Source organism: Mytilus edulis, chromosome 13 (assembly GCF_963676685.1).
Source record: "Mytilus edulis chromosome 13, xbMytEdul2.2, whole genome shotgun sequence".
Lineage (NCBI taxonomy): Eukaryota > Metazoa > Mollusca > Bivalvia > Mytilida > Mytilidae > Mytilus > Mytilus edulis.
The window spans coordinates 21,867,244-21,879,393 of NC_092356.1; the positions used below are offsets into that span (position 1 = coordinate 21,867,244).

At 30.5% G+C, this 12,150-nt stretch overlaps 1 pseudogene; it reads left to right on the plus strand.

Moving 5' to 3' along the window:
- Nucleotides 1-916: 916 nt before the first annotated feature.
- Nucleotides 917-10,827, plus strand: LOC139500614 (uncharacterized; annotated as a pseudogene).
- The last annotated feature ends 1,323 nt before the right edge of the window (nucleotides 10,828-12,150 follow it).

The window sequence follows — 12,150 nt, forward strand, 5'->3', positions numbered from 1 at the left end:
ATTTTATGTTGTACATAAATGAAGTAAATCAGTAAATCATTCATGCTTAATTTTTAAGTCCATCATCAATTTTTATAGACTGCAAAAATTGTTTTGGGATAGTCGTCGGCCAAAGACAAATTGGCTTCTGAACAATAACTTTAGTTTAAATGAATTGATCTCCATGAAATGTTTTAAGGTTCAATACCATAAACGAAGGTTGAGTTGATTTTGTGGATGATGCTTCCATAACGGATAAGGAAATGTAAGAATTTTTCTAGTTTGAGGATAACAACTTGTGTGTAAATATTTCAATTGCTCTGAAATTATAACACAATGTTTAATACCACAAGCAGCAGGTTTGGGGGTTATTGTGTCAACAGTTTAGGGTAAAGGGCCAAAAAATATTTTCAACAGTTTCAAGAAGAATTGAACTGTATTACACCATAGGTTTGTAAGTTCTTGGTCCACATTTATTTTGTGTCAGAAACCTAAGTTATGTCAAAAATTTCATCACAATCATAATCCACAGTATGAAGCTTGAATATTGTTCAGGGTTAGGTCAGTCTTATCAGGCTGTGCTCAGTGAAGCATTTTAAAAAAATAAAATTATTTGGATTCTATTGGCTTTCAGGGTAGAATTTTACAAGTTCTAAAGCAATTCTAATTTCAATGCCATTGGACTTGTTGTTAAGCATGTAGACTGTCAGTAATAGCAGTAACCAAAAAATTTAAAACAACAAGTTTATTAATAATTTCTTTTTCCGAATCACTTTTCTGGATTTACCCTCATCAGGAATGCTCAAAGCCAAAAATTTGAAATCCGAAGGTGTATAAGTACCAAAACCTTTGAAGAGCTATATGTCAGAAATACTTTAAATTATTAATAATTTCTTTTTCCGAATCACTTTTCTGGATTTACCCTCATCAGGAATGCTCAAAGCCAAAAATTTGAAATCCGAAGGTGTATAAGTACCAAAACCTTTGAAGAGCTATATGTCAGAAATACTTTAAATTATTAATACAAACATAACTTTAAAGAAGCAGGAATGATTTTACACTTGTCTTTTTGTCTGTCTGTACACAGTTTTACTTCAGCTTTATATAACATTCCTTGACTTGAAATCACTTAACATGTCCAGGAGTCGAATCCACAATGCTCTTAAAAACATTTTCAGGCAATAGTCTTATTAAAATGGAGATACCACTATTAATCATCTCAAAAATGTATTACATTAAAATTTTTAACTTGTTTTAAAATTATAATACATATGTACATTCTCTTCATGTTTCTATTTCAGATGAATGTTTAAAGGAAAAAATTTCAGAAGCAATGGGAAAAGAGCATGGCAGTTTTGTTGCTGACATACTGATCAAATCAAATTTGTTTATCATCTGCAGGAGTTGCATTAGTGTGATAAAAAAAATATGTGACACTAAAACCATGTTTAGCAAAAATCTTGGAATGGCACTTCCACAAACTACTTGCATCTCTATCCCCAATTGCAGTGGGGACGCATCAGCTGATCATTCCTACTCAATTGAAAGGTTCAATAATAAATCTACACGTACATTAAACATGATTTCAAATTGTATCATATCCTGCATCTGTTTGTTAAATCAAGTAAAAAAGATCATTTTTATAAATATATTTGGTGATATGGTATTACAATGTATTGTCAACATTTGAGAAAAATACCAAATAAAGGAAATACAGGAAACCTTAAAACCGCTTAATTACCAGCTCCTGACTAAGGACACACACATAACTAATGTGGCAAGGATAAACATGTTTGACAGTGTTGACCATCTTCTAACTATTGCTCATCACAAACAGATACTATATAAAATAATGTTTGAACGTTACCCAGATGTTATTCTAATATCATTGCCATAATATGTACTTTGGATGTGTGATATCTCCTCTGTAAAGTTGGTATAGATACATGTCAGGCTACTTAATTGAAAACAGTGTTTCTCTTGATGATATCATAAGTCAATATATCAATAAGAAAAGTATCTAGGCATAATTGTATAATACATTTCTGATATAATTGTTTTTAACTCAAAAGGGGCAAAATATACCAGTGGGACAGTCAAACTCACTAATCCAAAATGAACTGACAATGGCATGGCATAAAATGATTAACGAAAAATATTGGGGTTATCACATGTCACACCATGTTTCAGAAACTATTTATGATTGTTGCATAAAACTTCACACACAAGACGCAGGGTGTATCATGGTGCAGCTGTTTATTTAATTTATTTCTTTAATTTTGTTACAAATATTTTCAGTGAATCTATACATAGCGCAACACCAACTGTTCAGGTTGCCAACACAATAATAGACCATTCATATATGATCAACAACACATTGGTAAACCAGTTGAAATATAGAAAAGAAAACCTTGACAGGATACTAAAAGATACAAGTAACACTACAAGGAAATTAACTGGTATAATATTTTAATTCAAATCAATGTTTCATTTTACAGTGCTTATTTGTAATCAAAACAAGAATGTTTTGCTATAGTAGTGGCAAATTGTTCATTATTTACTTCTTAACAAAAAGGATAATTTTATATTAACTTATGTTTACATTATAAAGTTCAGAGGATTTCACAAATTTGCTCAAATACATGTTCCTACAAAGCAAAAACATGTTTATAATATGTATAGTTCCTTTTTAGCATAAATACATGTACACTTAATTTATACATTGTAGTAATCATATGTTTTTTTTTCTTTAGATGATGAATTATTGGAAATACAAAAAATATCACATGAAGTAAAAACTGTTGAAGACATCATGAAGTTATTCAAGGTCTGAAATATCTATCATAAATATATGAGTTAACATATTAGATATATTATACTAATGTAGATATTACAAACATTTTTATTTGTGCTTTCAGCAAAAATTTTCTATGGCATTAATCATCAAGATATCGATACACTTTAAAGGCATGCTATAAAACAATATAAAAATAGTATTATGTCGTCTAATTCAAGTCTTTATAGACTACTGTTTTAAATAATATAAGGACGTTTAAAATAACAATACATCTAATTGTGACTATAAGTAAGTGCTTAAATGTCACATAGAATGTTTCTGATTTCTAACATGTTTGTGAGGTATGTTTGAAATTTAAATTTGATATATTTTTCATGATTTTTATTTTGAATGTAACACTTTTTCTGATTGGCTAATAGAGTTTTGTCAATCTGCTGACAGACATTATTTTGTCATGTGACAGTTTAATCCAGCTGAAAAAGAGTTGAACACTTTAGAATAACCTGCTACATGGTTTATTCAAAGTGTCCCATATTTATTTATGTCATTTCTTCATCGACACAAAATAGTTACAGTCAATCATTAAATTGTCTTAAAATTGATATGTTCATCATATCTTTAGTGTAATGTTTAAAATAATTAAATTAATTTTTCCTTCCACTAATCTTAATTTTCACTAATAAATTTGTCGGTGCCTTGAAAAATATTTTGGTAGTGCACTTATCCGTTGATAATTAAGTATTTGTATGATTAGATTCCATCAATAAATGCAAGTGTGAAAGCTGAAATAATAAGAGAACTGAAGATGACTTGTGCAGATTTAGCGACCAAAAAAATAGAGAGAAGTAGTGTTCTTCTTCAGAAGAAAGGAATAAAAAACATGATGAAGCAGGAAGATGTTATCAATGAAATATTCCAAGAAGTGAAAGATAGGTTTGTTAACCTACTATACAATAAGTATAATAAGTTTAAATATGAAATTTTGTTAATGGTTACAATAGTCAGCCTGGAGCCAAAATACTCTCGGTGTTTACCTTTGATGCAGGAAGCATACTTATGACATCATCTATACTTTAGGGACCAAATAAGATAAATTCTTTTCATAGAATTTTTTTAAGTGAAATTTTAAACTGAAATAATGATTGAAATTTAAATGATTACAGATTTACCTTCTGCAAAATTTTTACAGAGCTAGCTACTTTCATATGCATATCATTATTATTAATATATATGTTCTCATGATTACAGATTTCCGTTCCTTTTAGACATTCTATCAAGTGTAGCACATAAAAATGATAATGTTCCCATTAAATATGGACACATTAGTGCTGCATATGCCATACTAATGTCAGCAAGAGAACCTGAGCTCTCATTATTTCAAAGATTAACATCAGTAATATGCATTAGAGGACATATGGAAGATATGGTATGTATTTATAAATAACATATAACTAAGAGGGGGACAGAACAGATTGTTAATCCAAGAAATTATTTGTCAACCAAAGCGAGACCAATGTAGGACTTTAGAGGATTTGCCCTGGGATAGGCTTAATTACCTACCCTGTATTACCCAATCACAATCTGGCATTTTGAAATTTGACATGAAGTATAATCAAAAATTTTATATCCTTTGATTGCACTGTTTTAAAAACATTGTCTAGCAGATTTATTTTTTTAAGTGATGTCCGTTCAGTTTTTTTGCCTGCCTTTCCCCTTTCACCCATGATATTAAAAGAAAACATTGTACTACATTTATCTAAATAGCATTTATCGAAAATCTGTATTTATTTCTTGCATATCTATTTCAGATTTTTACTTGGGAGGTGTCATACACAGACATGAGTTCAAATCCAACTGAACCTTGTATGTTTTCTCTTGCAAATACATGTGCTTTTAACAAATCCTTGCATAGTTTCCCTTTGGTGATGGCTGTAGCTTAGAAATGCTTATTTTAATGTTTGCCTGCCTCCAGCTTATAACAAATATATTTACTTAAAATGCTTTCTTTATACTAACATGTCGTTGTAGATTCAAGTCTCCATAGCACAATTGCAGTACACCAATTTGGTGATGTTGGTTCAAATCCAACTGGTGACCACAAATACATATGCTTTTAACAAATCCTTGCATGCTTTCCCTTTGGTGATTGCTGTAGCTTAGAAATGCTTATTTTAATGTTTGCCTGCTACCAGCTTATAACAAATATATTTACTTAAAATGCTTTCTTTATACTAACATGTTGTTGTAGATTCAAGTCTCCATAGTACAATTGCAGTACACCTCTTTGGTGATGTTGGTTCAAATCCAACTGGTGACCACAAATACATATGCTTTTAACAAATCCTTGCATGCTTTCCCTTTGGTGATGGCTGTAGCTTAGAAATGCTTATTTTAATGTTTGCCTGCTTCCAGCTTATAACAAATATATTTACTTAAAATGCTTTCTTTATACTAAAATGTCGTTGTAGATTCAAGTCTCCATAGTACAATTGCAGTACACCTATTTGGTGATGTTGGTTCAAATCCAACTGGTGACCACAAATACATATGCTTTTAACAAATCCTTGCATGCTTTCCCTTTGGTGATGGCTGTAACTTAGAAATGCTTATTTTAATGTTTGCCTGCTTCCAGCTTATAACAAATATATTTACTTAAAATGCTTTCTTTATACTAACATATCGTTGTAGATTCAAGTCTACATAGTACAATTGCAGTACACCTATTTGGTGATGTTGGTTCAAATCCAACTGGTGACCACAAATACATATGCTTTTAACAAATCCTTGCATGCTTTCCCTTTGGTGATGGCTGTAGCTTAAAAATGCTTATTTTAATGTTTGCCTGCTTCCAGCTTATAACAAATATATTTACTTAAAATGCTTTCTTTTTACTAACATGTTGTTGTAGATTCAAGTCTCCATAGTACAATTGCAGTACACCTCTTTGGTGATGTTGGTTCAAATCCAACTGGTGACCACAAATACATATGCTTTTAACAAATCCTTGCATGCTTTTAATTCACTATTCTTGCTGGCTATAGATTGTACTAGTTTTTTTTAGATTTTTGCTTGCTGTCAGTATTTATTCAAGACTGTCAATTTAGTGACAAAATGCAGATGATTACAAAATTGTTTTTTTTTTTAGATTTAGATATTTCATTACAGAACCAGAGAGCAACTGTTAAATGACAGTGATGCACATTGCCAGATTATTGGGGTGTTTGCTTTAAAACTTGACCACACTTGTACCTTTATAAAATAGTGGTTTTTTTCATTTTTGGATGATAAATGTTTGATCGTTAGATTTATATGTTGTTGTATTTAGGGGTTTGCCAGACTTAACAAGCTTGGATTGACCATGTCCACATCCACAAAGCTAAGGCTTTTAGACGAGTGTGGTGATCTAAACTCACAAGGTTTGAAAGAATACCTGCAGCAGTCACCGCTGCTGAAAATAACTGGTGACAACCTTGATGTATACATCAAGACAGGGAATTTAACCACAGTCAACAGGAATACTGACCTGCATTTGTTTGCCTCAAATGCAATCACCTGCAGAATTGCTACACCAGATATGTCAACAAAATTCCCCAAAATAGATGAACTGCAGCTACAGGCCTCTGATGTTCTGTTAAATGATGATAGACTTCATGTTTTGAAAGAAGCATTCACAATTTTGGTATAAAGAAATTGACACAAGTTACTGTTTCATTATCATTGATTAGTTGTATTTCTGCTTTTTATAATTATTAGTTCTTCAGAAAATATGATTGATTCTTTATTTGCTTGTTGTGTTATTCTATATGAACTTTCATAACAGATAACAGCTAGTTTAATTCCATCTCGTGTACTTGTGCTTTTACTCTTTTCGAAAAGCTTTCAAAAAGTGTAGACATCTGTGTTTATTATATTTGGTATAAACAGATAAAATCATATAATCAAATAAGTGTGTTTCATTTTTAGATCATAACGCCACACAGTCATTGATTACTTAAAACATATGGAACATGTTGTAAAAGATGAACAAAGAGAGATAACTCTAATTTTTTATAATGAGACTGAAATACAGAGATATGAAATACTAGTTTGCAAATGGACAATATTTAAAAAAAAAATGTTAATCATTATATTATACACATTAGGGCTGCAAAGAGAAAATTGAAAATGAAAATGGATTTCAAATTTGACAAAGTGAACCTGACTTGTTTTTCTTAAGGAAAGTTCGCGACATCTTAATACATGTGTATTTCCTGAAAATATCATGTTATTATAACCTTTGTTGTTTTCATATAGTTGAGCAGAGTTCTTAGTGATTTTAAAGATTTTTCATGGTTAAAATCGATTACACCAGACCACATACCCCACCCATTTTCCAGACAGATGAGAGAAAAAAACCAAGTATTTCAGCTACCAATCCAGTTCAGAAATGAAGCTAAATATGAGGATTGCTTACACATTATGACCTCATATGAAACTTCAATGTTAAATGCGTTTTCTGATGCTCATGGTAATTGAATATCTTAATTATGTTTTCTGATTTTTTTAATAGTGACCAATACAAAATATTTAAAAAAAAAAGGGAAGGATACCAATAGAACATTCATATAATGTTGAAAACAGAATGACAATGTCATTGCTTAAGAAGGAAAGACAAATAGACCAACAGTAGTACACAAAACATAACATAGAAAAAGAACCTGTCATGTTGCTAATGTTAGTAATTAAACATAATGATTCCTATAATGTATATGACTTTTCAAATTATACATATAAGAAAATCTATATTAGTTGCATTTTATTTCTTGTTAACTGCAAGACAAACCCATAAAGTGTGTAACAGAGTTTCACTGATTGCTTTCAATGCAACCTTTTTTAGGAACAACTGATGCTATGGCCAAATATAACATTGTAGTTGGAGGGGATCAACTGACAAGAGTTCGCCTGGAAGGATGTAAACATCTTCGGTTGCAGGCACCAAATCCTGCAGACAGATTTGACCACCTTCATCCTATTGTTATTGAATTGTGGCACCTAAAGCAGGATTTTCTAGAGGTAATTTAATGAGACTGTGCAAACCAGATTGAAAGTACACATAAAATAAGATTGAGAATGGAAATGGGGAATATGTCGAAGAGACAACAACGCAAGCATAGAACAGACAACAGCCACATTTCGAAATTGGGTGTGAAAAAACTTTAATGTATAATATGTCTGTATGTTCAGTTATATTTACGTATGATGTCATTGAACCGTGATAAAATTTAGTAAATGTTTTGACTGGTTTGTGATATATAAATTTCTGGAGTGATAATTTTAAATTAATACATAAATTTCTCTTTCTAAAGTCTGAGAGTACATTGTAACATACACGAGCCAATCCTACAAGTTGTACATATATTAACACCATAAGATAACGACAACAGAACATCACACTCTAGAAATGGATACGTAATGATAGGCAATTAAAAATCATCTCCTTTATCATAAATTTTTGTTTAAAAAGTCAAGACATGAGATACGATTGCCAATGAGATAACTATCCACCAAATTCCATATAAAATGGATGTAAGCAATTATAGCTAAACATACTGCCACCTTCAACAATCAGAAAAATCAATACCATGTAGAAGCTACAAAATATCCTTTTGCACTCAAACTTCTGTCCTCCCCTTTTTTCCTAAAATTACATCCAACCACACAACCCACCCCCTGTACCCTAACATTAAAAAACACCCTGTTCTAAACAAAAATATTGAAAATCATACCCTGTTCTTTACACGCTCAGAAAATATTTACCCTGTTCTAGAGCGTATAAATTAGATGCAGTTCTAGCAACTGAGTTCTAGACTTTTTTAAACAGTTAAATAAGCAATCATGTTCTAGACAAATACTTCGTTTAAAAAAACCTGTTTGAAACAGCAGGACATGAAAAAGGGACCCTGTTCTAACCAGCAGGGCATGAAAAAGCTACCCTATTTTGAGGCACAGTCATACCACCAAAAATGTAGGAAGTAACCCCCCCAGGGTATCAGCTCTGTTAATGATAAATATGGCACATAGTGATTGTGCATACATTTAATAAAATTATTTAAATGAAAATGTCTATTGCATTGCAAAGCTAAATATTTCTGTTATGCATTTTTTTATATCCATTATAAGCGATTATCTGCATCTGTTTTTCAGAAGTTATACAAGCAATTATATGATGCAAAGTCATCAAGAGAGCAAGGCACGTTGGCCTATTTCAAAACATTGTTGAGGAGAACAGATGTGACTGGAAAGGTCAAGTCCAATTTCCAGGGTCATGCAGATTTAATTAAAATTGTAGTTAAGGGGCTCATTGTTGAGCAGTTTTTGTCGTTTTTTGATATGCAAAATGAAAATGACCACCCCACCCCTTCTAATATTATCATTCCAGATAACATTTCATCTGCCACTAAAATTAATAAAGTAAGGGTTCAACAGGAAATTTTTGAATCTTTTTTGAAGTATTATGGGTATATCCCATCTGAGAACATTGTCCATTCTACAGATGAATTATTTAATTATTGTAATCAATTATGTTTATGGGGATTACAATTTTTTGAAATGGAAGACACAGCAAAAGAGGGAGATATTTGTAGAGTTATCCCAAATTTATCTCATAACATTTCATTTTTATCTATTCCCACTCTTGCCTGTCCAAGTATATGGCAGAATGTGTTGATTATATTTTAAAGGTTGAATTTTTCTCCTCACCTTTGAATAAATTGCGCATATTAGAAGGCAGTTTTGTCAATGTAAAAGGTGGTACATGTAACAATATTGAGGCTGACTTGGTACAGGAGCATCATGTTAGACATCAGAAAGATTTAATTAAACAGTTAGGTGCTAACAAGTCAAATGAGGCAATTTCGAGAACTACAAACGCCAGTAATATACTAGCTTCAATAATAGATAATTTTGACAAATTAAATGGTATAAAAAGGAAAACTCCTTCCTATACAAAGTCTGTTTGTACTGAGGATGAGCATATCATTCGAACCAAACTTAGGGAATTAAAGCCTTTTAATTATACAGTAAACAGAAATATGGAAGTTATCAGGAAAAAATCTTTGACACCATTTTGCCAAAGAAATGATGTTGTTTACCACATATGTATAAATAATATTGACAGAGTTAAATTTGGTTATCCTGTTTTTGAAGATAATGATTCTGATTCAGAACATGAGGAAGATGATGATGCAGATGATGAAGCACATCTCGTCCTGTGATGTCTATATTTTTCTATGCTCATTTGTTTTTTATATGAGCCCTGTATTTAATACACAGGAATACTATTCCAAAATCAATACATGTATTTAACTAGATTTTTATGTTATTCCAGTTAATGTCTGCCACAGTTACAATTTTTCTGTCTTATCTGATTACAGGAAATATTGATGTAAAGTGTTCAGTGTGGCATTAATATGTCTAAGATACTCCATAAGATGTCAAAATTATTTTTTACTTTTTTATTCTAGATATATATCATAAATTTCCTTCTTACATTAAATCTGGCTTATAGCAAACCTCAGTAAAATTTTATTCAAATTATGGTCTCTAATACATGGTTGTCTGGTTGGCAATCATACATGTGATACTTTTCTTTTACTCTATGATGGTTTTACATGATGTTACATTTGATATTGTAATATATATACCTGTGTTACTGAAAGATTTTGTACTCAGTACATTAACTGTCTATTATTTCAACTTTAGTGCATGGATAGGTGAATTTTCATTTGCAATGTAAATAAGTAGTCTTCTTATTTTTAAATTGATTATCAAGTTGGTATATATTCCTTCAGTAATACCACTTAACAAATAAAAAAGAGATTTTTTTTCAAGACAATTTATTGATACAGCTTTTGATTTGTAATATTGCTGATTATACATAATTTGAAAAAAACAAAAATCTCTAATGTGCTATACACTGAAATAAATAACAGTTTATGTCAATTTGCCCCATGTTTTTAATTGAATAAGATGACTTTAATATTTGTAATTATTTATATATGAATGTTTATAGATACTTTAATTGTGATACACAATGAAATGATAAAAAAAAGTGCAGAGCACTTTATGTACTTTAATTGTTATTTTATGATTAATGATAAATCTTTGTAAACAAATATTCATCAGTTTTAAGTCTTTTAAAATAACCTATGCAACTGATGTAATTTTTTATTTTTAAGATTAGTAATTAATGTTATTAGACAAATCTTTAAAACTTTAAATGAGCAAAATGGTGCTGAGCACTTAATTGATGTAGTAATGTAAGGTTTATTATTAGTGAGAGATGTAAAACAATGTTTTGTCTGTGCTAAATTAGTCAAAAGATGCTGGGCACTTGTTGAACTATGTTATTTTTATGAATAAAGATGAATCTTAGTATACAGTTTCGCAATGATTTAAATGAGCAAAATGGTGCTGAGCACTTAATTGATGTAGTAATGTAAGGTTTATTATTAGTGAAAGATGTAAAACAATGTTTTGTCTGTGCTAAATTAGTCAAAAGATGCTGGGCACTTGTTGAACTATGTTATTTTTATGAATAAAGATGAATCTTAGTATACAGTTTCGCAATGATTTAAATGAGCAAAATGGTGCTGAGTACTTAATTGATGTAGTAATGTAAGGTTTATTATTAGTGAAAAATGTAAAACAATGTTTTGTCTGTGCTAAATGAGTCAAAAGATGCTGGGCACTTGTTGAACTATGTTATTTTTATGAATAAAGATGAATCTTAGTATACAGTTTCGCAATGATTTAAATGAGCAAAATGGTGCTGAGCACTTAATTGATGTAGTAATGTAAGGTTTATTATTAGTGAAAGATGTAAAACAATGTTTTGTCTGTGCTAAATTAGTCAAAAGATGCTGGGCACTTGTTGAACTATGTTATTTTTATGAATAAAGATGAATCTTAGTATACAGTTTCGCAATGATTTAAATGAGCAAAAAGGTGCTGAGCACTTAATTGATGTAGTAATGTAAGGTTTATTATTAGTGAGAGATGTAAAACAATGTTTTAGCTGTGCTAAATTAGTCAAAAGATGCTGGGCAAAATAAGTTTAGCCAAACAATGTATAAAAGTAACAAATTTATTCTAAAAATAAATGTTATTTTTGATACTTAACTTACTCATGTTGATGCTCAAATATTTTATTAAATAAAATGAAATGTAAATTAAATGTTTGTAATTAGTTCTGATGTCATTAGAAGGCCTTATAGAAAAATGCTGGTTATAAGTAGGTCAGCCTTAAGATACTTTTATGTGATCTGCAACACCATTTCATAAAACAATGTATCAGGTCAATGTCTATAAATATCCTTGAAAAAAACAATACAATT